This window comes from Choloepus didactylus, chromosome 6 (assembly GCF_015220235.1).
Source record: "Choloepus didactylus isolate mChoDid1 chromosome 6, mChoDid1.pri, whole genome shotgun sequence".
Taxonomy (NCBI): domain Eukaryota; kingdom Metazoa; phylum Chordata; class Mammalia; order Pilosa; family Megalonychidae; genus Choloepus; species Choloepus didactylus.
Window position 1 is genome coordinate 76,801,291 of NC_051312.1, and position 27,994 is coordinate 76,829,284.

A 27,994-nucleotide genomic window follows, 5' to 3' on the forward strand; every position below is an offset into this window, starting at 1 on the left:
ATCACATAGTTATGTGTTCATCACCACAATCTATCTCTGAACATTTTCCTTATATCAGCAAGAACCAGAACAAGAATAAAAAATGAAAGTGAAAAAAGAACACCCAAATCATCCCCCCATCCCATCCCATTTGTCCTTTAGTTTTTATCCCCATTTTTCTACTCATCCATACACTAGATAAAGGGGTTGTGATCCACAAGGTCTTCACAATCACACTGTCACCCCTTGTAATCTACATTATTATGTAATTGTCTTCAGGAGTCCAGACTGCTGGGTTGGAGTTTGGTAGTTTCAGGTATTTACTTCTAGCTATTCCAATACATTAAAACCTAAGAGGTGCTATCTATATAGTGCATAAGAATGTCCACCAGAGTGACCTCTTGATTCCATTTGAAATCTCTCAGCCACTGAAACTATTTCATCTCATTTTGCATCCCCCTTTTGGTCAAGGAGATACTCTCAGTCCCACAATGCTGGGTCCACATTTATCCCCGGGAGTCGTATTCTGCAATGAGGTTACTTTAATAGAAGACACCCTGGCAGCTTGGGTATTTGATTTGCATTACAATTCAGCTACTGACAGGATGAGACTCTGGGTTTGGTTTTCAGAAATCTCTGTCTTCAGTCTGAAGAAAAGAGTTTCTTTAGGGAAGTGTGGAAGCTTCCTGGTCATAAATGCAGAGCTTGAGCTGGGAATTTGAGGTCCTGAGTTCCTCTTTTCCTTTCTCCACTTTTTCCGGCCAGTTAAGGAACAACCAGGCATCCCATGTTCCCTCTTTACACTACAAATAGTGTTAGTGCCTTTAAATCTAATCAGATTATAGAACCAATTCCAAAAAAGTGGAGTAGTGTCTAAAAATTTATCCTTAAGATTCTCTTCCTCTAGAGCCACTCAGGGTACCAAATCTGTATGTCAGGGTTCAAAAAAATTTCAAACAGAACCACTAGGAGATATTATTAAGAGATTTATTGTAAGGAACTGGCTTAAATGATTGTGGGGGCTGGCAAAGCAAGTGAAGGAAAGGCAGGATGGAACTTTTGGGCACAAGCTGAAGCTCCTATCCACAGGCAGAATTTCTTCTTCCTCAGGGAAGCCTCCTTCTGTTCTTAAGGACTTTCTACTGATTACCTTTGGCCATTCAGATTATCTAGCATATTCTTCCTTAAAATCAATTGATTATGGATTTTAATAGTATCTACAAAATACCTTCACAGCAACATCTAGAATAGTGTTTGATTGACTAACTGGACACTATAGTCTAGCAAGTTGAGTCATAAAACTGATCATCACCTTGGGGAATTATTTTTCCAATAGGGAAACTTAAGAAAATTCTCCTACCAAGCGTTTTATGCCACAATGGTAGAACTTTGAAGAAAATTCAAGGTAATTGTGTTGCTACCCCCTTTTATTATTTGGGATAACTGGCAGTGAAAATTGAATAACAATATTTTATATTCCTTTTCACAAAAATGCTAAATATTTGAAATTCTCTTTTAAATTAAAGATTGTGAATGTATAACATCATGGCAAATAAAATCATAATAATAATACTTTAATTGCATAGAAATTTATTTATCAGCCTGTAAGTAATGGCATAGGAAGGAAGGCTTCCTTTCTTTTCCCCCTACAGTCTTCAACAGAGTAACCAGAGGAATCCTTTTTATTCATATATCAGGCTGTGTTCATTCTCCACTTACAGTCCTCCAACAGCCCCCCAATTTCACTTCAAGTAAAAACCAAAATCCTTCCATGGCTCTATATGCCTACTCCAGTGTCTTCTCTGACCTCATCTCCTGCCATATCCCAGCTCACTCACTGCTCCAACGACATTGGCCTCCCAGCTGCTCCCCTCAGTCCCAGCTCAGGACTTGTGCACTGGCTGTTCCCCCTGCCTAGATTACTCTTTAGGTTTTTGCTAGAAAGTCAACTCAGTAAGGCATGACCTGACCACTGTGTTTAAAGTTGCCACACACCCCCATGTTCCCCATATTCTCTCTTCACCTCATTTTGCTTTTTTTTATGTTCATAGCACTTGACACTTTCTATACCGTATACACCTTATAATTTATTTCTATTTTATTTTTTTGCTTATCCCTCTGGAGTGTAAAATCTGTCAATAGGGATAGTTGTCTGTTTTCTTGTTATGTCTTTAGCACTTCATACACACAGCAGGACCTCGATAAATATTTATGGAATCAAAAAATAAAAAATAAACCAAACAGAAATATGGAGGGAAAAACACAGCAGAAATCCCATATGTGTTAGTCTAAGTTAATATGTTCTAGAATATTCATTTATTCAGTGAAAGATTGACCTCGATGGGGAGGATTAAGAGGGCCCTGTATCCACAGCTCTCATGAGACCCCATCAATGTCACCAAACCTCATAGTTTGGGGCACATGGCCATCCAGGATAGATGGGTGCTAGCTGTAGTCAGGGCTATAAAAGAGCTCTCCAGAGTTCCTTTAAAGATAGAGTGATCCCTCAGGGCCTCAGAGCTCATTTACTGAGAAAAGAAAGCGAGGGTGCAAGGCCAGGAATCATGCTCAGGGGATTTATTGAAATCTTGTTTCCTGGACCAACATTTCCAGGGAGAGATCATTTCAGCTGGGGAGAAATTTTCCTTTAAACAGAGCTGCTGAAGAGGGTGAAAGTCGTTGTCATCATAGAGGAAGCCAGAAGAGCCACCTCAAGGACAGGCCCTGGAGCACTGTGGCCCCGGGACAGTGAGGCTGAGCACTACGGTACTTCTTTAGGTCCTCTTCCCATATCTTCTTGTTTTGGTTTTTTCCTTTATTCAGAATTTCCTCCAGTGCCCAGTTGGAGTGAAGGCCTTTAAAAAAAGGCTGAACATTGACCTTTGTCTAACAACTGCTTCATGGCTAGAAAAATTCCCTCATAGGGTGACTGGGTGAAAAAAAGCGATTTGTCCTGACTCCTTGCTCAGGAGAAGAGACAGGCAACTTCTTGTTCCTATGCGATCCTTCTTTCATAATGGTCAGCCATTAAGAGACGAAGCTGACTGTATCCCCACCCCTTTCCCAGAGAAGGACTGCAATCAGGGAAAGGCACTGACTCACTGACTTACACACACTCCAAAACAGCTTGGAGTCACCTTCTTTGGTCACTAGTCTATTTGTACATCTTGCTTCCCCAAAGTACACAGCCTGCAGTGGTATCTAGCAGCAATATCCCCTGCCAATCTGAGGTAAGGATTTTATCTCTGTTTAGGGGGATATGAGGTGTCCATAAGTGAGCAGCTAGAAAGCAGGAGCAGAATCCTCTAAGTATCAACTTAAGAAATATTCCCCATGCATTATATCTTGGACACTTCATTCATTTATTCCTTTATTCAGTAAATAATTATTAAGGATAACTGGAGATTAGATACCATGCTGTACATTGAGTGGACACTGTGGTTAAGATACAATTCCCTATTTTAAGGATTAAGAATCTTTGACTACAATAGTCAGGACAGCTACTCAACCTGTAGGAAACAAGGCCAACATCCAGGAGGTAATGACAGCTAATGTTCTAGAGTTCCAGGAAGCTTTAACCAGGAAAAGAGATAGGAGGTGTGCGAGATGGGAAGAGAAAAAGAAGAGGGAATTCTAGACAGAGGGAGATGCAGGTGCAGAGGCCTAAAGGCAAGGGAGAACACAGTTTTCTGAGGAATTGCAAGTTGATCAGCTTGAAGTGGGGTCTGGATAGAGAGAAGGGGAGAGGGGAGGCTAAGGACAATGGTGACAAATCAGGCTGGAGATGTCAGGCTGGCTGATCATGAACTATGTATATGATATATCAAGAATACTGGACCTGGTTCTGAGGGCAGTCATTAAAGTATGTTAAGAGTGTGGCATCAGAATTGCAATTTTAAGAATACTCTAATATCAGAGTGTGGACAATGGATTGGAAAGGATGAGACTGGTGTCAAGGGATCACTTAGAGGACTGCTCTAGTAATCTAGGTGGGTGAAATTTTCCAAGGGAATTCAAAGGACTGAAGAAGAGACATAATCTACTTTGGGAGATAGTGAAGAGGTCAAACTAATAGGTCATGACCTTGAGGACACCTAACTCACCAGATTTTCACATTCTTAGCATCTTTGGTCACCACCTAAATTATAAATGGCTGTTTGTCTTCTTTCTTTTTTGTATTTTCTTAACATTTTTTATTGTTGTAACATAAATACAACTCAAAATTTCCCATTTTAACCACTTTCAAGTGTGCAATTCAGTAATTTTTATTATATTCACAATACTGTGCAACTATCACCAATATCCATGAACCAAACTCTTTCATCACCATAAACAGAAACTCTGCATTCATTAAGCATTAACTCCACATTCACCTCATCCACCCACCCCCAGCCCCTGGTAACCTGTAATCTACTATCTGTTTCATATAAGCAAGATCATACAATAGTTTTCTTTCTGTGTCTGGCTTATTTCGCTCAACATGATGTTTTCAAGCTTCATCCATGCTGTAGTACATATCAGCACTTCATTCTTTAATGGCTGAGCGATATTCCATTGTGTATATGTCCCACATTTTGTTTATCCATCCATTGGCTGATGGGCACTTGTGTTGCCACCAACTTTTGGTTATTGTGAACGATGCTGCTGTTAACATCAGTGTACAAATATCTATTTGAGTCCCTACTTTCTGTTCTTTTGGGTATGTACCAAAACGTGGGATTGCTGAATCTCACGGTAATTCTATGTTAACTTTGTGTGGAACGGCCAAACTGATTTTTATAGGGGCTGCAGCATTTTATAATTCCACTAACAAGGTATAAGGGATCCAATTTCTCTGCATCCTCACTGACACTTGTCATTTTCTGTTTTTCTTTCGTTTTTTTTTTTTAACAAAATCTATCCTAGGTATCTCTTTATGGTTTTGATTTGCATTTCTCTGATGACCAAAAATACTGAACATCCTCTTACGTCCTTATTGGCCACTCATATGTCTTCATCTACTCTTCACATTCTTCCGAGCTTCTTCTCCCCTCCAACAACTTCCTACTCCCCATCCCTGTTCACCCTCTTGCCCTGGAACATTACTTTGTGTCCTCTGAAAACCTTGGTCCTTAAACAAACTTTCCTGCTACCTTAATCTGCCTCAAATAAACTAAATTTGGTACTTTCCCAAGAAATCTGTACTCTTGTTTCTCTCTTTGGTGGATTCTGATCATTCTCCAATATCTTATGTATTGGGTTGAGACCAGGGTTAACATTCTCTTAGTCCCCCAGGGCCACTTTCCAAACCATTAGATCTCTAGTTTCATATAACATTTTCCTCTCCTTTGAGGCTCTTTCATTCCTCGTCTTTTTAATCTCCCACCACCCAGGTCATTCCCTCACATTCTGTGAAGTCTTAGGTTATACTCTTCTGATTCCCTAGCTCTGTTACAGTTCAGTGCCCATGGGAATGACCTATCTTAGCTCCTTGTTTTCTTCAACCTAAATAATATTTTGTCTGTTTACATAATTTCAGCCACCCATTATCCTGGCCTCTTTATGTATTTTGCCCTCATTTATTACTGCTCCACCTCTGAAAATAAAAACGCATGCTCAACTCTTTAATTTCTTACTCTTCTATTATCACATGCTTTAGCTTTCTCTAGATTTTTTTCAATGTCAAAGAAAATACATGTTCTTTGATCTTTCTATTATGTCTGTGTTGCTCAATCCCCTCTAGACTTTTCTTTATCCTTATCCAGCCTGGACTACATGGTGGGGATTTGAAGGTTCTCTCACTAGTTCTATCAGTTCCTTTCCAACCTAATCTCTTACAAGATCTCTTGTTCACAATTTTGATTCTATACTTAGAAGAGAGAAAAAAAATACTTAAAAATTGGCAATAGTTCATACATCCTGCACTGAAAACTTAACTAAGCCCTCCACACCACAAGGAAATCCTTTTGATTTTCCTTATTAGCAGCATCTTCATTTCTTCTCACTGAGTATTCAAAATTCTACCCTTTTCAAGCTCCATGATAAAAACCCAGCATCCTAACTCTTAGCAGGTAATCACACTCCCTTATTAACTGAGAATATTGAGTCCATCAGGTATCATCAGCCCTACCCTGCTGGCTTCTCCATCTTCTTTCTCCTTCCATCACTTCATAAATATTCATATCCATAGTCACCTCTTTCCTTCCAGATACAAATATAAAATGCCCCTCATTTTGTTCAAAGCTAACTTCTCAACTACTATCCTTGAACTGTCCTGCTTTCTCTTGGACCTTGTTCCATCTTTATCTCCTTTATTTCACCATTTCTCTACAGGTTCCTCTTTTCACTTTATAAATATGCTTAATTCCCCCAACCTACCCTGACAGAATTAAAAGAAAAAAAAAGTCAACCGTGTCTTCCCGCCCCTCTTGCTACTTTCTAGTATCTTTACCTTTTAATCCCAAACTCTATAAAAGTGCAATTTATACCCACAATCTCTACTTCCCCACCTCCTCTTCACTCCTCAAATCCAGCATTCTGGCTTCTTCTCTTACCTTTTACTGAAACATCCATAGCCAAAGTTCCCAACAATGTCTTGACCTCCAAAATCCATGGGAATTTATGCTGTTCTTATTTATTTGGATCTCTGTACTACATTTGACAGTAGATCACTCCCTTTTTGAAGATCTCTCTTTTGGCTTCCAAGAGACCACATTTACCTAGTTTTACTTCTAAGTGTGTCTGTTCCTTTGTTCTCTGGTCCTTTATACCTCTTTCACTGGCTTTATCCCGTGCCTCCCTTTTATATTTTAATGTTTTCTTAGGTTCCATCCTTGGTCCACTTATCTTCTCTATTTACATACCCTACCAGTATAAGCTCCTTTAGTGATTTCAGCCACCATGGATTTTCAAATGATTGTCAAAATCTTTTATCTCCAGGTGATACCTCACCCTGGAGCTTCTATGTACATCAAGACATCTAACATACACCTCAGCAGAGGCCTCCAAACACCTCAACAGGTTAAAAACAAGCATATTCTTCTTCTCCTTCAGTATTCTGGTCTCCTTTGGTAGCCATCATTACTCTCAAAAAAAAAGTTCTGAAGTCTTTTAACGTGGCTTCCAAATTCTTTCACAATCTGGCTCTTGCCTTATCCTTTCAGAAGCAAATATAACTTAATAGTCTTCCAGTTACTCCATGTTCCTTACCTCCCTTGTTCATGCTATTTTCTCTTCCTGAAATGTTCTGCCTGCCTTCTATAATTCTTATTGTCTATAATCTATTTAAATTTTAAGATTCTTCTTGGACAACACCCTAGGCAGAAATATTCTTCATCTTTTCCTTCCTGCTCTGCTGGATTAGAAGCCTTGCTAACATCTCAACAATCTCTTACCCCATTGTGTTACGAATATCTGTCTCGCGGTCTGTCATTCCTTCAGACTGTAAGATTCTTAAGGACACTGACAAATAATTTTTATTTATCTGTAAATTCCTAACACCTAGAAAAGTACTAGATTTCTACTAGGTACTACATATATTTATTAATTGAACAAATATTAAATGCATTTTGAATACTGAGTGAGTTAAAAGCTTTCACTGTTATACCAATTTAGTCAGGCAAGAATGTCAATTGGCATATATTGTATAACATCTCTGTCTCAGAACCAAGAGTAACCCTTGGGTTTGCTGACTCCCGAAAATTTTTTAGGAGCTCCCAAAGGAGATCTCAAAGGACATAAAAAATTAGATAATGTATCGTCATATACCCTGATATCTCTTTGGTGTTGATGGCTTGGTGGTTTGAAGCTCTTTTGGAATTTTAAGGTAAACCCATGAAGGCTGAATGTTATAGAAATCTAGCATTAATTTGAAAGAACCCTGCAATCCAGAAAAGAACTGGGATGAACTAGACAGACTCCAAATATGCGGGGAAAACTTTTAATCTCCCTTTGTGCCTAATGAAGGAATCTGACACTCACACTCCAAGAAAGGCTGAATAGACGAACTTGTGCATAATGATTTACTGTTAAATATTTTGTTTCCTATAAATACCTTTGGAATATACCCATTCAAGGACTAGAAATTTTGTATGCTTAGAATCAGTTTTAGTCCTTGATAAGTTCAAGTGAAGTTATTTAAAAAGAAAGAGTTTCCCCTACTGACATACAAAATGTGTGTAGCTTAGAGGTTATATGTCCTTGAGGCAAAATAGTATCATGTGGTGTAACATTCTTCATGAGGGAGGCTGCATAACATGGCAGCTCTTAGATGGTGTTTAACACCAGATCGCCTGGTTCTGCCACTTAGTAACTGTATGATCGTGGGCAAGCCACCTGATATTTCTATGCCTCAGTTCCCTCAAATGTAGTAGCTTTAATGATTTCACCCACCTCATGGGACTGATGACACAATTTATTATGTAAACCTCTCAGGATAAATCTTCCATATAATAGGTGCTTAATATACTTTGTCTACCATTGTAAATGAGACTCTTGCAGTCTGGTCATTACCTGTAGAATATAAGAAACAAGCCTCTGGGAATAGCCTCAAGAACCTCTCCAATCATCTGGATGACCACAATCATCGCTGCACTTATCCCCCTGCCTTTAAGCTTGTCCCTTTCCTATCTATTCCTCCTCTATACAACTGTAAGAGTTATCTTTTGAAAATATAAGTTGCCTGATGTCACACCTGTACATACCAATTATAAAGCTTTTATTTGTAATCTATATACCCTAAAAGGCCCAGCATGATTTGAAGCATGCCTGTCTCTCCAAATTTATCTCATTCAGTACCCACCTTACCAGGCTCCTTTCAGTTCCTCAGACACTACAAGCTCTTTTCTACCTCAGAGACTTTGTATTTGCCATATCCTCTGCCCAGATAACCCGTCACCTCTTTGCATTCAGAAAATTTATATTCATCCTGCAAAACTGAGCTCAAAATTCACTCTCCCAGGGAAGTTTTTCCTTAATTACCAGTCTTCTATTCTGTTCTTTTATGGAATTTTTCACAATTTGTAATTGTAATTATTTTTTTTAATTGAGATTGTTCACATACCATACAATTACCCAAAAATCCAAAGTGTAAAATCAATTGCCCATGGTACCATCATACAGCTGTGCATCCATCATCAAAATTATTTTTTTCAATTTTTAGAACATTTTCATCACTCCATAAAAGAAATAAAGACAAAAAAAAAGGAAACTCAAATCTTCCTATATCCCTAGCCCCACCCCCACCTCTGTTATTGACTCATAGTATTGGTATAGTACATTTGTTAAGGTTGATGAAAGAATGTTAAAATACTACTAACTGTAGTATATAGTTTGCAATAGGTATATCTTTTTCCCTATATGCCCCTCTATTTTTAACTTCTAGTTATATACATTTGTTCTAGTTCATGAAAGAGTTTTCTAATATTTGTACAGTTAATCATGGACGTTGTCCACTACAAGATTCACTGTTTTATACATTCCCATCTTTTAACCTTCAGTTTACCTTCTGGTGACATACGTGACTCTGAGCTTCCCCTTTCCACCACATTCACACACCATTCAGCACTGTTGGTTATACTCACAATAACGTGCTTCCGTCACCTCTGTCCATTTCCAAACATTTAAGTTCAACCTAGTTTAACATTCTGCTCATAATAAGCAACTGCTCTCCATTCTTTAGCCTCGTTCTATATCCTGGTAACTTTATATTTCATTCTTATGAGTTTACGTATTATAATTAGTTCATATCAGTGAAGCCCTGCAATATTTGTCCTTAAGTGTCTGACTTATTTCACTCAATATAGTGCTCTCAAGGTTTCTTCATCAACCTATTTTTTAAATTTTAAGATGGTTTTGTTCACACACCATACATTCCATCCTAAGTAAACAATTGATGGTTCCCTGTATAGTCACATATTTATGTATTCACCACCATCACCACTATCTATATAAGGATGTCTCTATTTCTTCCACAAAGAAGGAGGAAGAGTCAAAGAAGGTAGAGAGACAAAAGAAAAAAAAAAAAAAAACATGACAGCTAGGAGGCAACAAAAGAAAAGATAGAATTAGACTAAAGTAGAAAAGGTTCAGACAATATCACCAATGTCAAGAGTTCCCATACCCCTCTCTTATGTCCCCTTTATATATGCACTTAGCTTTGGTATATTGCCTTTGTTACATTAAAGAAAGCATGATACAATGTTTCTGTTAACTATAGTCTCTAGTTTGCATTGATTATATTTTCCCCCAATACCACCCTACTTTTAACATCTTGCAAGTTTGACATTCATTTGTTCTCCCTAGTGTAAAAATATATTTGTACATTTTATCACAATTGTTGAATACTCTAGGTTTAACTGAGTTATACAGTTCCAGTCTTTATCTTTCCTCTTTCCTTCTGGTGTCCCTCATGCTCCTAACCTTCCTCTTTCAACCATACAGTCATCTTTGTTCAGTGTACTTACATTGCTGTGCTACCATCACCTAAAATTGTGTTCCAAATCTCTCACTCCTGTCTTTTCCTATCTGTCTATAATGCTTCCTTTAGTATTTCCTGTAGAGCAGTCATCTTGTTCACAAACTCTGTCATTGTCTCTTTGTCAGAGGATATTTTAAACTCTCCCCAATATTTGAAGGACAGTTTTGCCAGATATAGGATTCTCAGTTGGTGGTTTTTCTCTTTCGGTATCTTAAATATATCACTCCACTTCCTTCTTGCCTCCATAGTTTCTACTGAGAAATCTGCACATAGGCTTATCAAGCTTCCTTTGTGCGTAATGGACCGCTTTTCTCTTGCTGCTTTCTGGATTCTCTCTTTGTCTTTGACATGTGATAATCTGATTATTAAGTGTCTTGGCATAGGCCTATTCAGATCTATTCTATTTGGGGTATGCTGCAGTTCTTGAATCTGTAATTTTATGTCTTTCATAAGAGATGGGAAATTTTCATTGATTATTTCCTCTATTATTGCGTCTGCCCCCTTTCCCTTCTCTTCTCCTTCTGGGACACCCATGACATGTACATTCATATGCTTCATGTTGCCATTCAGTTCTCTGAGATGTTGCTCACATGTTTCCATTCTTTTCCCCATCTGTTCTTTTGTGTGTGGGATTTCAGGTGTCTTCTCCACTTCCTCAGTGTTTTCTTCTGCCTCTTGAGATCTGCTGTTGTATATCTCCGTTGTGTCTTTCATCTCTTGTGTTACACCTTTCATTTCCATAGATTCTGCCAGTTGTTTTTCAAACTTTTGATTTCTACCTTATGTTTGCCCAGTGTTTTCATTATACCCTTCATGTCTTTTGCTGTATCTTCCCTAAACTTTTTGAATTGATTTAGCATTAGTTGTTTCAATTCTTGTATCTCAGTTGAAGTGTAAGTTTGGTCCTTTGACTGGGCCATATCTTCATTTTTCTTAGTGTAGTTGTAGTTTTCTGTTGTCTAGACATCTGGTTTCCTTGGTTACCCCAATCAGGTTTTCCCAGACCAGAACGGGCTCAGGTCTCAGAAGGGGGCAATATGCAGTATCAGGTTTCCCTGAGGGTGTGCCTTAGAAGATTGACACACATTGTGATGCCTCCAGCCACTCTGCTTTTCCTAACCTTCCCAGCAGGTGACACCTCTCAGCCTGTCACTCCTGACTGGTGTAAGGAGGTGTGGCCTCTTAGTTTCTGTTTTGGCTGTTTCCCCCCAGGCTCTGAGGTCTGGTGTTGAATGGAAGGCCAAGGTAGAGCTGGGAACCACCTCCTTCCTCTAAGGGAAGATACACCCCCTAGGGAGTTATCATCTTCATTTAAGTAGCTTCTTTGTCTCTCTGACTCTGCTATGTCTACCGTCATCTTGGTTAGAGCTCTGAGAACTGAAAATGGCTGAGATGTTCTCCACTGAGTGGCTCAGGTAGAGAGAGAGGAAAAGGGAGAGAAAGCTCCCTTTAAAATCCAGTCCATGGACCCCCAACTTCACTCATTAGCCAGAGCTAACACCTGGTCTTCTAGGCTCCCCCTCCTGGGACAGAGAAGTCTTCTGGCTCTTTAAGGTCGGTCATCACTAAAAGCTGCTGTCTGCTTGTTGGGGATTTGTAGCTTGTATTGAGCAGTCCATAATTGTTAATTAAAACCCCAGTTGATGCTGGACTGAGGTATACTTGCTTGTTCAGAGAGTGCTACTTTCTACTACAGTGAGGTTTTGCAATTTGGGCTGCCATTGGGGGAGGGTGCTCCCAGCTCAGTTCCACAGTTTTTACTTACAGATTTTATGCTGCACTCTCAGACATTCCTCCCAATCCAGGTTGGGGCACAATGTGTGGACAGTCGTGGTTTTCCCCCAACAGTTATTCCATATTATTTACTAGTTGTTCCTATTTGTTTATTAGTTGTTTCAGGGGGACTAACTAATTTCCATGCCTCTCTATGCCACCATTTTCTTGCTTTTGTAATTATTTTTTTAATACTCATGACAAGAGTCTAACTGAATGTGGTCAGGTGCCCTATATGTCATATTTATTCTCTGTATCCAAGAGCTGTCATGGTACCTTAAACATGATAAGCATCGGAGGGGATGGTTCTTTTCCTCTCCCTAAATTTCCTTCTATGTTAAGAGAATACTGGTGTAAGATATTTGGCCTCTATTCTATCCTCACTTCTTCCAAAGAGAGGAGAAGGTACATAATCTATTTGAAGAATTAGAGTGGAAAAACTTGTCTCTCTTTTTTGGAAGTAAAATAAGATGGCCAGTGCTTTGTCTTCTCTCATCCTCTCTTCTCCCAGTTCTTCCTTATGGGATGACTGACTTGGTCCTGCATTGCCAGGGATTGAAGAGATATTTCTGTCCCCTTTGGGGTTGGTATTAGGAAGCCCATTGCCCAGCAGAATATAAGTTACATTCTTCAATTTCTGCTTGATGTAAAAGACAGGTGACATTTTATCCTGCAAAAATATCTTTTTTTTCAATTCATTCAGAATCTTGGTTGGAAAGAAGAGTGACATATATCACCCTCTTGAAGACCCTGGGTGTACTGAGAAGGAGAAAAGAGAAGGAGGCTGTATTACATATGCCCTGATTTTCACTTTAATCTATCCTGTTTGATGAAATCACTCCACATGTCCAAGTAGAATTAAGAGAGATGAGGAGACAGAGACAAGTCTAGAATTGTTGTAGCAGTAGGACGCCCTTTTCATTGAAGGAAATGTCAACAGTGAGGAAAATGTGTCCTCTGTTAACAATATGTGATCAGTACATATTTGTCAAGTTATGCATGAAACAACATCATAATATGATATTGTAAATTTAGTAAGCAGTTCCTGCTGGCTAAGGGATCTAACACTGTGGAGCCAGGAAGTCCCCAGTGACAACCTCAGCACCACCACACCTGTATTTTATGTAATTCCAGATAACAAAAAGACCACAGAATGGAGCCCTGGAACTCAACCTTGGGAAACGGCTTCATCTTGATGGGGATTCTGAATAACAGTGGATCCCCTGAGCTGCTCTGCTCCACAATCGCTGTCCTGTACATGTTGTCTCTGACAAGCAATGGCCTGCTGCTCCTGGTCATCACAGTGGATGCCTGGCTCCATGTGCTCATGTACCTCCTGCTCAGCCAGCTTTTTTTATGGACCTGTTGTTTGCATCTGCTGTGACGCCCAAAACATTTGTGGATTATCTGCAGGGTGAGAGCACCATCGCCTTTGGAGGCTGTGCCTTTCAGATGTTCATCATCCTAACCTTGGGTGGTGCAGAGGACATCCTACTGCCCTTCATGGCTTATGATAGGTACATGGCCATTTGCCATCCTCTGAACAACATGGTCTACATGAGGCCGAGGGTCTGTTGGCTCATGGTGTCCACATCCTGGATCCTGGCGTCCCTGAATGCTGTGATACACACCTCATATACTATGCACTTCCCTTTCTGCATGTCCTGGGAGATTAGCCATCTGGTCTGTGAGATCCCTCCTCTTCTGAAGTTGGCCTGTGCAGACACCTCAACATATGAGCTCATGGTATATGTGATGGGTGTAACCTTTCTCATGCCTCCTCTTGCTGCTATCCTTGCCTCTTATGCATTTGTCCTAGTTGCTGTTTTCCACATGTCCTCAGGTGAGGGGAAACAAAAAGCCCTTGCACATGTTCTCATGCCTGCCTGTGGTAGGAATGTACTATGGAGCTGCCATGTTTATGTACATCTTGCCCAGTTCCTATCACAGTCCCCAACAGGACAATATCCTTTCTGTATTTTATACGGTCATTACTCCAGCCCTGAACCCTCTTATCTATAGTCTGAGAAACAAGGAGGTAATGGGGGCCCCCAGGAGGTACTGGGGAGATGTGCCTCTGCCCATAGACTGTAGATGCCAATGTCATATGGAAGCCTTAGAGCTTCCATGTGATATCCCAATTCTGCTCTTGGTGTTAAGGTATCTCCTTCAACATTTAGAAAATTTTAGAAATCCACCACACTGGATATGAGCCTTAGTTTGACTTTAAAGACACTGTTTTGTTCCCATCAGCTCTACCACATGCCAGGGTACAGTTGAAATTCCCTTTATGTTCTGACAGAGAAGATCTTATTTTTCACTTTATGTTTTCTTTCCTCCTCCTACAACAATCCTAGCCTCAATTGCATAGTTAGCAAGCCGTATGTTTTGGATAGTTTTATTAAATCAGGAAATGAAAAGGAAAGAAAAGTAGAGATTTTGAATTAAGTTACAAATGTTAGATTTTACCAATTCTTAGGGACAGCATTTCTCAATTCTTATCTCCCTATTAGCGTGAATTTGTAGCCATATAATATTAGGTTCTTTTCTCTGTACAGAACTTCCCAGGCCTCTAGTTTTTTCCTCCCTCTGTCTGGTTTTGTTTTTCTTGAAAAATATGTTTTGAAGTAATAAAAACATAGAGTTTCCCCCAATCAGGAGTTTGCTCTTTGCATTCTCACAGTGTTGTCTGTCGTAACTCTATGTACTCTCTTTTCTGCAATCTGAGAGAGCAGGGGCTTGATCAGATTCAAGTTTTATCTCTTGGTGATATTAATTCATAGATGGTATTGTGTGTATTCCATCAAGGGGGATGTGATATCTAGTTATCTCTTTCTTTGTAGTGTCCCTCTTGATCCAGTATATAATTGGCAGTTGTAAAGTGATGATATTCTAGTTCTATCATTCATTCTTGATTTATTAGCTGAAATATTTATATAAGGATCAATTGGATAAATAATTACATTAGTACTAACATTGAAGGAAAAATGTTTGGGGAAACTTTAGTAACAAATATGGTAAAGGGTTACAATGTTTTTCATGTAGAAAGAAATAAACATTGATCAAAAACATACAACACTGAGTAATTTCAATCTAGCGTCTTCAGAAGAATATACATCTGTTCTTGTATCTGGCATATGATTAAAGTATTGATTTTTTACAGACATTTTCTCAGACCTGTTATGTTTAAAGACCAGCTAACATTATTTAACAGTGGCTACTACATCCTTAAACGAATAATAATTTTCAATCCCTTTATAATAGGTAAGTACTAAGGGAGGGTTCAGAAAACTTTTTTGGGGGTATTTAAAAGAAAAGTTATATGGATGTCTGTCTGCACTTTGCACTCTTGACTTTGCTCCTGAACAAAGAGAAGGGGCAGCTATGGATGGCTTCTTGGATCCTTCTCAGTTCAAGAGCGCATAAGGTTTTTTCCTTTATTTAGGAAAGGATTTGAAAATAGAGCAGACTTGCAGAATTCAATCTATGATTACAAAACAAAACAGAACAAAACAAAACAAAACAAAAAAACAATTTCAAATGACCCAAGGTATTTCATTGTGTGTAGAGGTAATAAAGTGAGCTGTTCTCAAGGAGAAGTCCAGGAAACATCTTGTTTTCATCACCTCTCAGCCACATCTTTGAGACAACCTCTCTGGAAAAATATCAGTATTGGTGCTTAGAAAGTAAATGTTCACTTCAGTGAAGAAGACAGCAAGAGTTTGGGATGGAATCCACTGCAAAGCCCAGTTCGTGCCCAGCTGTCAGGAGAGATGGCTGAGGATTTATAGGGACCTGATCTCAAATCCCAGTATCTGCAGCTTGGATCTGTAGATCTCACTCTACTTGATTCTGTGTGAGGTCCCCTCACCCGTGGTTCACCATCTCTAGGAAAAACCCATCCTAAACCTTCAGGTAAGAGGGAAGACATTGCTGAAGGGACCAGGTCTCTCTAGAGTCAGAAATGCTGAGTCTTATCTGGAAGAAAGACGTGTTCTTTTTTTACATCTCATAGTCTATTAGAAAAAGGAGATTTTTCTTTTTATTTTATTTCTTCCCAAGAGGTCCTCAGCCTTAGAAACCTTGTTCCTTGGCTCTTCCTCAGGGGATCATTTTGTGTCCTGAAAGGCCCAGAAAAGACAAAATGACCATGATCACTCAAACTAGTTACTCCTTTTCAACTACCAGAATGTCCCCTGTCCTTTGATCTTTTAGCCCTTTTACCTTTAGTGTACTCTTCTTTCACTTTTTCCACACTCTTCTCTTGATGATGCCCACACACAGTTTCTTGCAATTGGCCATCCATTGTCTGGGAGGTGGGAAGGAGCCAGAGTGGAGCAATAATGTTGGCTGTGTGGGCACTGCCTGCCTAAGCCCCCTAAAATTCAAGTTGCTACCACATCGGATACACCCTCTCCAGGGCTCCAAAATATGGAAGAGAAGGAGGTTGCAAATTGAGGAAATTTCGATTCCCGTTGGAAAGAGAATGACTACCATGGATACACTCTCACCTACATCAGTAGCCCAGGTGGTCATACCTTGTGTTTCTCCTTCTGATTTGGTCACAGAATTTCTCAGTTCTAAGGAGATAACCCAGCTGGCCTAGCATCACCTCTGCTTTCCAACGGTCATACCATGCTTTAGATAAGATGATTAGTACTTAGGAGTGTTTAAGTGCATGTGAGTAACCGTGCCTGTGTGAGTGGGAGAAGGAGTCCATTCATTCCTGGATGTATTCATTCTTTCATTCATTCATTCAATAAGTCTATGCCAGGAGATGTGGACATATGGAGTTAGAGTTACTACCCTGAGGACTCTCATAGTCTTGTCAGGAAGATAGGCTTGTGGACAAAAAATCATGTATAACTTAACAAATACCTCTGAGAAGTCCATTAATATTTATACTCATAAAAACGCTTTAAATTGTACATGGGCAATATGCACAGTTCATTGCATGTAAGTTTTTCTATAATGAATCAGTGAAAAATGTATTTAAAAATGATTGGAAAGTAGAGTCAGTAATGAATTATTTTATTGATGTACTTGGACATTGAAAACTTTTTACTTGTAGCAGTATTCTTTTTCAAGTTTTTTATAATAGTCCTCAGTAAGAAATACAGTATACATTGTAATTCAGTACACACATACAAACACACACACACGTACTTAAAATGGAAACAAATACTTTCTTGAAACAATAATTTTATTGTTACTAGAGGTAATATTTTATTTTCTGTTTCTTTGTTTATAAAAATAATGGCGGCTACACACTAAATCTATTTCATTACCAAATAATGTGCTATAATCCAGTTTCAAAAGCACTGACTTATTTGGGATATTGATGTCAAAGACTTTTTCACGGATACTCTTGTGTTCTTGTCACACTGGAGCCAAAGTGAGGGTCTTTCGGTTTGATTCTGTCTGTCCCGCAAAGTCTTCCCTGATTGTGCCTTCCTGGTCCCTCAGTGTCAATGGACCTCCCTGTAAGTTCAGGCTGGACCAGTTCTAGATCTAATTTGGATGGAAGCGTGTGAATAGAAACCTCACTCTCAGCCAGTGTCTTGAAATCAAGTATCAGAATACAAAACAGTGTGTTTGGAAAATGATGGGTGAGAGGAAGAGTAGTAAGGAATGAGATTGCAGAAATGGGCAGGGCCTTGGAAGTTCTGAAAAGTGCATGGATTTTACCTTATATTCACTAGAATGCCATTCTGACTGTATGTTTTAAAAAGGTCATGTTGGGTGTTGTTCGGCGAGTGGATTGTAAGAGGGCAAGCATGGAAACCAAAAAAGCAACCAGGCAGCTGAACTGCAGTGGTCAAGGAGAGATAGGATGGCTTGTACCAGGGTTGTAGCAATGGACAAGCAGAGGCGATGGTAAGGCTGTAGGAGAATAGGATGCGCACAGTGAAAAAAGAGAGCAGTGAAATACCCCTGCTAAGTCTCTGGCTGAGCATTGTTGTGGATGGTGGTTCCATTTACTGACCTGGGATCAGATTGGTGTAGATGTCAGAATTCTTTTTCGGACTTGTATACAGGGTTGTGTGTTATGTGCTGTCATTGTTCTCCACCATTTTTCTGTTTTTGAAATTGCTACAATAAAGCTTTTATTTAAACAGTCATGACATCTTGCATTGCCTCACGTGCATCTAGTATTTTCCCCATTAGCACAAGGCAATTAAAGCATTTTGAGTACAAATGGAGACAAGGATTTTGATATCCCCTGGCAGTTCTTAGCTTGGGAGCATCACCCAAATGACACAGGACTGACTTATGTCAACTACATTTTACTTATCATCATTTTTAAAAATCTATTTTAAAAATTCTCGTAAAAAATTTGGTGACTCCAGAGGTCCAGAAATATTGATCTGAGAAACCTCAGTGTACCTGCTGACATCAGGTGAGATTTTAGTATTTAAGTCTATGATTACAATAAAAAAAATGCCCCAGGGTATCTCATGATGTGGAAAGTTTGGAAAATTCACAGCACAAATTGCTCCACGGAATATCCTGTTTTCTAGAGCTGTTAGGACATCAGGTTTAAGGATTTCCTCCAGGAAAATCCTCAAGGCTGGTTCCTTCGTGAATTTGGGATTGTGTCCTTTAATAAAATGATATTCAAGGGGTTGGAATGAAGTAAGGCTCATAGCCCAGTAGATGTCCCAGTCTTCAGGAATATTTGCTCAGTTGCCACAGAGGATTCCTACTAGGATATGGATTAGCAGTTTGCAGACCTCACACCTTTCTTCCCTCATTTTATGTCTTCATCACTGACCCCACTGCCTTCTGCTTGCCTCATGCCCATCCTCCAGGTGAGAGTGGGGGCAGGGCTGCTGGGGGGAATTAATCCTTTGAAGGAGACTGAAATCTTGATTCTGTTCTTTGGGGTGGCTTTCCCTTTCACTCTCCACCCCTCTCTCTCTGCCATCTGGCTTCTAGATCGAATTTGTGCTCTTCCATTTGTGCTGCTTCTCCTGAATCCTCTGCCATCCTCTTTCATATCTGCTCTGGAGAGGACTAAGTTTTCGAGCAAGGACTGCAGAGTGACGTGAACACCCATTGCTTCTGCTTTTTCATAAAAATCTAATCAGCCAGATTCTCCTCTGCTCCCTGCTACCACTCTCTACAGGGCTTCCTCCCTATTCCTTTTAGCCGCATGTTTTGGACACTGGGAGTGGGCAGGACCAGGAAGGAAGCTGAGCATTCTGCCCGGGGGGACCCAGGGAGGGTCTTCTTGTGTGCACACATCCCCTGTTGTCCACCCTAGGCTGCGTGTGTAGCCGTGCAGTCCCCTCCCCTGGTCGTCAGTCCCCTTCCACACGGAACTCCCCCTTCTCGATGGAGGTGTGGCTGACAGTGGGCACCTACAGGAACTTTAACCTGGTGAGTTTCTAACAGAGATTTTCTCAATCCCGGGTCTGCTCCCACCTTCTCCACAGCCAAAGTGCTAATGCTAAGTTTTCTACCACAGTCTTTCCTCTCACTCTTCCATGCTAAGACTTAGTCACACTTAAGAGACAGAAAAAGGAAAGGAGGGAGATATGGAGATCACAAAAAAGGAAGAGAAGTAAGGAAGGGGGAGAGAAGTGATTAATGGTCAAAAAACACCTTGTGGTTAGTCCATATTGGTGAGGCATTATAGCGTTTGTCTTTGTTTCTGGCGTAGTTCACTACAAATGCTGTCTAAAGGTTCCATTCACCTCCTTGTGTGTCTCACAGCTTCACTCCTTCTCTCAGTTGCTCAATATTCCATTGCATGCACACACAATTCATCATTCTGTTCCTCAGTTGATGATCCTTAGGCCACCTGCACCCATTGCAAATCATGCATACTCTCTCCATAAACACCAGTGTGCAAATGTCCATTCATGTCCCTGCTTTCTGATCCTCCAAGTAAATTTCCCCTAATGAGATTGCAGGACCTTAAGGCACCCACATACTTAGGTTCGTGTGCAACCACCCTACTGTCCTCCAGAAAGGCTACACCATTCTGCCTCCTAACCAATAGTAAATGCATGTATCCCTCTCTCCATATTTTCACCAGGACTTTTATCTTGGTTTATATTTTTCCATAAAATTTTATAGAGCTATATTCACATGTCATATAATTATCCACAGTATACAATCAGTTGTTCATGGTATCATCATACAGTTGTGCATTTATCACAACAGTCAGCACTTCAACATATTGATTATAAATAAAAAAGATAATGAAAAGAAAAATAAAATACCATACAATATAATAGTAGGGTCAGACAACAACACCACTACCAAGAATCCCATATCCCTCACTTATATCCCCCTCTCATACACATTTAGCTTTGGTATATTGCCTTTGTTACATTTAGTGGGAGCATATTACAATGCTCCTGTTGACCATAGATGCCAGTTTGCTTTGATTATATTTTTTCCCCAATACCATCCCCTTTCCAACACTCTGCATGGTTGATATTCATTTGTTCTCCCACATTGAAGAACAGTTTTATTTTTGTATATTGAGGCACAATCATTGACCACTCCAGTTTTAAGTTAAGTGGTCCCAGTCTTTATCTTCTATGTTTACCTCAAGGGTCATTCATGCCCCTAGCCTACCTCTTTCAGCGTTACTCACGGACATCTTTGTTCAGTGTAGTTACAATATTGTGCTACCATCACACAATATTATACTATCTATTTCTGGATCTATACAATCAATTCTGCTGAACATTCTGTAGTCCTTCAGCACCAAATGCCCGATTTCTACTCTCTTTCTATCTCCTGGTAGCCTGTGTTGTCAGCTTTTAACTCTCAAAGTTGCTCATTAATGTTAGATCATATTAGTGACACCATACAGTATTTGTCCCTTTGTTTGTGGCTAACAACTCAACATAATGTCCTCAAGTTTCATCCACATTATTATATGTTCCATGTCTTTGTTCTGTCTTACAGTTGTGTAATATTCCATTGTGTGTATATATCACAGTTTGTTTATCCACTCTTCAGTTGATGGACATTTGGGCTGTTTCCATCCCTTGGCTATTGTGAATAATGCCATGATAAACAACAGTTTACAAATGTCCATTTGTGTCTTCACTTTCAGTTCCCCTGAGTATATACCTAGTAATGGAATAGCTGCGTCATAAGGCAAATATATACTTAGCTTCCTGAGGAACTGCCACACTGTCTTCCAGAGTGGCTGCACCATTCTACATTCCCACCAACAGTGAATAAGTGTGCCTCTTTCTCCACATCCTCTCCAGCACTTGTAATCTTCTGTTTTTTGGATAATGGCCATTCTGATAGGTGTGAGATGATATCTCATTGTGGTTTTGATTTGCATTTCCCTAATAGCTGGTGAAGTTGCCCATTTTTTCATATGTTTTTGAGCCATTTGTATTTCCTCTTCAGAACAGTGTCTGTTCACGTCTTTTGCCCATTTTTTAACTGGATTGTTTTTCATTCTGTTGAGTTGTAGGATCGCTTTATATATTCAGGATATTAAACTCCTATCTGATATATAGTTTCCAAATATTGTCTCCCATTGTGTAGGGTGCCTTTTTACCTTTCTGACAAAGTCCTTTGATGTACAAAAGTATTTAATTTTGCAGAAACCCCCATTTGTCTGTTATTTGGTTGCTTATGCTTTGGATTTAAGGTCTAGGAAACCACTTCCTATCACAAGATCTTTAAGAAATTGCCCTCCTTTTTCTTCTAAGAGTCTTATAGTGCTAGCCCTAATGTTTAGGTCTTTGATCCATTTTGAGTTAATTTTTGTTTAAGGTGTGAGATAGGGGTCCTCTTTCTTTCTTTTGGAAATGGATATCCAATTCTCTAAACACCGTTTATTGAAAAAGCTACTCTGACCCAGTTGCTTTGGCTTGACTGCCTTATCAAAGGTAAATTGTCCATAGATGCGAGAATCTGTTTCTGACCACTCAATTTTATTCCATCGGTCGGTATATCTATCCTTATGCCATACCATGCTGTTTTGAGCACTGTAGCTTTGTAATATGCTTGAAAGTCAGGTTGTGTGAGACCTCCCACTTTGTTCCTCTTTCTCAAGATGTTTTTGGCTATTCAGGGCACCTTGCCCTTCCAAATAAATTTGGTTACTGGTTTTTCTATTTCTGCAAAGTAAGTTGTTGGGATTTTAATTTGTATTCCATTGAATGTATAATTCACTTTAAGTAGAATTGACATCTTAATTATATTTAGTCTTCCAATCCATGAACATGGTATGTTCTTCCAAATATTAGGGCCTGTTTGATTTCTTTTAGCAGTTTCTTGTCATTTTCTCTGTATAGGTCTTTTGTGGCCTTTGTTAAGTTTACTCCTAAATACTTGATTCTTTTGGTTGCTATTGTAAATGGAATTTTTTCTAGATTTCTTCCTCTTGTTGAACCTAACTGTGTTTAAGAACACTACATATTTTGCATGTTGATCTTGTATTGTAGCCTGCCACTTTGTTGTATTCATTGATTAGTTCTAATAGCTTTGCTGTAGATTTTTCTGGATTTTCTACACATAGAATCATTTCATTTGCAAAGAGTGAAAGTTTTACTTCTCCCTCTCCAGTTTGGATACCTTGTATTTCTTTTTCTTCCCTAATTGCTCTAGCTATAATTTCCAGCACAATGTTGAATAATAATAGTGACAGTGGGCATTCCTATCTTGTTCCAGATCTTAGAGGGTAAGCTTTCAGTCTCTCTCCATTGAGTATGATGTTAGCTGTGGGTATGAAAAATATTGCCTTTATCATATTGAGAAAATTCCCTTCTATGCCTATCCTTTGAAGAGTTTTCATAAAGAAAGGATGTTGAATTTTGTCAAATGCCTTCTCTGCATTGATCAATATGATCATGTGTTTCTTCTGCTTTGATTTATTGATGTGGTGTATTACATTAATTGGTTTTCTTATGTTGAACCAGCCTTGCATACCTGGAATAAACCCCACTTGTACATAGTGTATAATTCTTTAAATGTGCTGCTGGATTCGATTTGTGAGTATTGTGTTGAGGATTTTTGCATCTATATTCATTAAAGAGATTGGTCTATAATTTTCTTTTTTCGTAGCATCTTTGTCTGATTTTGGTATTAGGGTGATGTTGGCGTCATACAATGAGTTGGCTAGCTTTCCCTCCTCTTTAATTTTTTTTTTTTTTTTTTGAAGTTGGAAGCATTCTTTCTTGAATGCTTGGTAGAATTCACCTGTGAAGCCATCTGGTCCTGAGCATTTCTTGTTTGGGAGCTTTTTTATGACTGAGTCAATCTCTTTACTTGTGATTGGTTTGTTGAGGTCCTCTGTTTCTTCTCAAGTCAAAGCTGGTTGTTTATGCTTTCCTAGGAAGTTGTCCATTTCGTCTAAGTTGTCTAGTTTATTAGTATATAGTTGCTCATAGTATCTTCTCATTATTTCCTTTGTTTCTTCAGGGTCAGTAGTTATGTTTCTTTCCCATTTCTGATTGCATTTATTTGCATCTGATCTCTGGCTCTCTCTCACTCTCTCTCATTCTCTTGCTCTCTCTCTTTTGTTAGCCTAGCTAGGGGTCCATCAATTTTGTTGATTTTCTCAAAGAACCACTTCTTGTTTTGTTGATTCTCTGTATTGTTTTCCTGTTCTCAGTTTCATTTATTTCTACTCTAATCTATGTTATTTCTTTCTTTCTGTTTGCTTTGGGGTTAGTTTGCTGTTCTTTCTCTAGTTCCTCCAGGTAAGCAGTTAATTCCTCAATTTTTGCTCCCTTTTCTCTTTTAATATATGCATTTAGGGCAAGAAATTTCCCTCTCAGCACCGCCTTTGCTGCATCCCAAAAGTTTTGATATGTTGTGTTTTCATTGTCATTTGCCTCAAGGTATTTATTAATTTTTCTTGTAATTTCTTCCTTTACCACTGGTTTTCTAACAGTGTGCTGTTTAGCCTCCATGTATTTGTGAATTTTACAATCTTCTGCCTGTTATTTATTTCCAACTTCATTCTATTATGATCCAAGAAAGTTTTTTATAATATCAATATTTTAAATTTGTTGAGACATGCTTTGTGACCCAACGTGTGGTTTATCCTAGAGAATGTTCCATGAACACTTGAGAAAAGTGTGTATCCTGCTGTTGTGGGGTGTAGTGTTCTATAAACGTCTCTCAAGTCTAGTTCATTTATTGTACAATTCAACATCTCCATTTCCTTATTGATCCTCTGTTTGGATGTTCTATCCATTGATGACATCTGTGTATTGAAGTCTCTAACTATTATTGTAGAGGTATCTACTTCTCCTTCCAGTGTTCTGCGTTTGGCTCATGAATTTTGGGGCATTCTGGTTTGGTGCATAAGTATTTCTGATTGTTATGTTTTCTTGATGAATTGACCCTTTTATTAATATATAGTGTCCTTCTTTGTCCTTTTAATTGTTTTATTTTTGAAGTCTAATTTCTCTGATATTAATATAGCTACTTCCACTTTTTTTCTGGTTGCTGTTTGCATGAAATATCTTTTTCCAACCTATCACTTTCAGCCTGTTTTTTGTCTTTGTGTCTAAAGTGAGTTTCTTGTAGACCACATATAGATGGGTCCTGTTTTTAATCCATTCTGCCAGTCTGTGTCTTTTTATTGGGGACTTTAATATGTTATTACTGTAAGGGAAGCACTTTCTTCTACCATTTTGGCTTTTGGATTTTACATGTCATATCTTATTTCTTCTCTCTCTCCTTTTACCCTTCCTGATAGTCTTCATTTCTACTCGTCTCCAAACCTCTCTCTCCTGTCTTTTCCTATTAGCCAGCAGCACTCCCTTTAGTGTTTCTTGTAGTGCTGGTCTCTTATTCACAAACTCTCAGCGGGTGACATCTGCTGGTAAGTCAGAGAAAGTGCATTCCACCAAGCTATAGCTCTGACAAATTATAGAAACCTGCATATCCTAAAAGAACCTTAGCAAGATAAGAAAATGCCAAGAGGCCAAAACCAACAGAAGATTTTAAAGCATACAAAGAAGCCAGAAGAGATGGATAACTCAAACCCAAACACCCAAATCAAAAAATCAGAGGAGATACAGTACTTGGAGCAATTAATCAAAGAAGTAATCACAAACAAAAATATCATGGCACAGGATATAAAGGACATGAAGCAGACCCTAGAAGTGCATAAAGAAGAATTTGCAAGAGTAAATAAAAGAAATTGATGATCTTATGGAAATAAAAGAAACTGTTGATCAAATTAAAAAGCTTTGTATATACAGTACTTGATTAGAGGAAGCTAATGAAAGAATACGCAAGCTCAAAGAATGCAGAATGGAAAGTGAAAGTACAAAAGAAAGAATGGAGAAAAAAGTTGAAATGAATCTCAGGGATATGATGGACAACATAAAGGGCACAAATATAAGAATCATTGGTATTCCAGAGGGGAAGAGAAGGGTAAAGGCCTAGGAAGAGTATTCAAAGAAATTGTTGGGGAAAATTTCCCAACCCTTCTAAACAACATAAATACACAAATCATAGACACCCAACAAACTCCAAACAGAATAAAACCAAATAAACCCACTCCAAGACATATTCTGATCAGATTGTCAACAGCTGAAGAGAAGGAGCAAGTTCTAAAAGCAGCAAGAGAGAAACAAATTCATCAAACAAGGGGAACAACATAAAACTAAACAGTGACTACTCAGCAGCCACCATGGAGATGAGAAGGCAGTGGTATGACATATTTAAAATTCTGAAAGAGAAAAATTACGAACCAAGAATTCTTTATCCAGCAAAGCTCTCCTTCAAATTTGAGGGAGAGTTTAAATCTTCACAGACAAACAAATGCTGAGTGAATTTGCTAACAAGAGATCTGCCCTACTTGAGATACTACAGGGAGCTCTGCTGGCAGAGAAAGAAAAGAGAGAGAGATATGGAGAAGTGTTCAGAACTAAAGAGATTTAATAAGGGTATGCTAAAGGAAATAAAGCAGGGGGGGGGGATATATCTGACAAACATAAACCAAAGGAGAGGGTGGCTGATTCAAGAAATGACTTCACAGTAATAACATTGAATGTGAATGGATTAAACTCCCCAATTAAAAGATATATATTGGCAGAATAGATTAAAAAATATGAACCATCAATATGTTGCTTACAAGAGACTCATATTAGACACAGGGACACAAAGAAATTGAAAGTGAAAGGATGGAAAAAATATTCCATGCAAGCTACAGCCAAAAGAAAGCAGGAGTAGCAATGTGAATCTCACATAAAATAGACTTGAAATGCAAAGATGTTATAAGAGACAAAGAAGGGCACTATACAATAACAAAAGGGGCAATTCAACAAGAAGAAACAACAATAATAAATGTCTATGCACCCAATCAAGGTGCCCCAAAATACATGAGACATACATTGGCAAAACTGAAGGAAGCAAGAAATGTTTCAGTAATAATTGTAGGAGACTTCAATACATCACTCTTTCCTATAGATAGATCAACCAGATAGAAGACCAGTTAGGAAATTGAAAACCTAAACAATCTGATAAATTAATTGGAATTAACAGATGTGTATAGAACACTACATCCCAAATCACTAGGTTATACATTCTTCTCTAGTGCTCATGGAACTTTCTCCAGAATAATTATATGCTGGGCCATAACACAAGCCTCAATAAATATAAAAAGATTGAAATTATTCAAAGCACATTCTCTAATCACAATGGAATACAATTAGAAGTCAATAACCATCAGAGACTTAGAAAATTCACAAACACCTGGAGGTTGAACAATGCGCTCCTAAACAATCAGTGGGTTAAAGAAGAAATAGCGAGGGAAATTGCTAAATATAGAGAGATGAATGAAAAGGAGAACACAACATATCAAACCTTATGGGATGCAGCAAAGGGAGTGTTGAGGAGGAAATTTACAGCTCTAAATGCATACATTAAAAAGGAAAAAAGAGCTGAAATCAAAGAACTAATGGAATAACTGAAGAAGCTAGAAAACGAACAGCAAACTAATCCTAAACCAAGCAGAAGAAAAGAAATAACAAGGATTAAAGCTGAAATAAATGACATAGAGAACAACAACAACAAAAATGATAGAGATAATAACACCAAAATTTGGTTCTTTGAAAAGATCAACAAGATTGACAAGCTCCTAGCTGGACTGACAAAATCAAAAAGACAGAATACCCAAATAAATAAAATAATAAATGAGAGAGATGACATTACTGCAGATCCCAAAGAAATTTTAAAAAACTATAAAAGGATACCATGAAAAACTGTATGCCAACAAACTAGATAAATGTAGAGGAAAGGGACACTTTCCTGGAAACACATGAACAACCCAGAATGACTAGAGAAGAAGTAGAAGACCTCAACCAACCAATCACAAGTAAAGAGATCCAATCAGTCATCAAAATCTTCCCACAAATAAATACCCAGGGCCAGATGGTTTCACAGGGGAATTCTACCAAATTTTCCAAAAGGAACTGACACAAATCTTACTTAAGCTCTTTCAAAAAATTGAATAAAATGGAACACTACCTAACTCATTTTATGAGGCTAACCACTCTAATACCAAAACCAGGTAAATGAATATAGATGCAAAAATTCTCAACAAAATACTTGCAGATCAAATCCAAAGACACATCAAAAAAATCATACACCATGACCAAGTGGGGTTCATTCCAGGCATGCAAGGATGGCTCAGCATAAGAAAACCGATCGATGTAATACAACACATTAACAAATCAAAAGGGAAAAATCAAATGATCATCTCAATAGATGCTGAAAAAGCATTCAACAAAATCCAGCATCCCTTTTTGATAAAAACACTTCAAAAGGTAGGAATTG

The 27,994-nt window shown here is 38.6% G+C and overlaps 1 pseudogene; it reads left to right on the forward strand.

Moving 5' to 3' along the window:
• Positions 1-19,603, forward strand: part of LOC119536993 — a 299,931-nt pseudogene extending 280,328 nt beyond the window's left edge.
• The last annotated feature ends 8,391 nt before the right edge of the window (positions 19,604-27,994 follow it).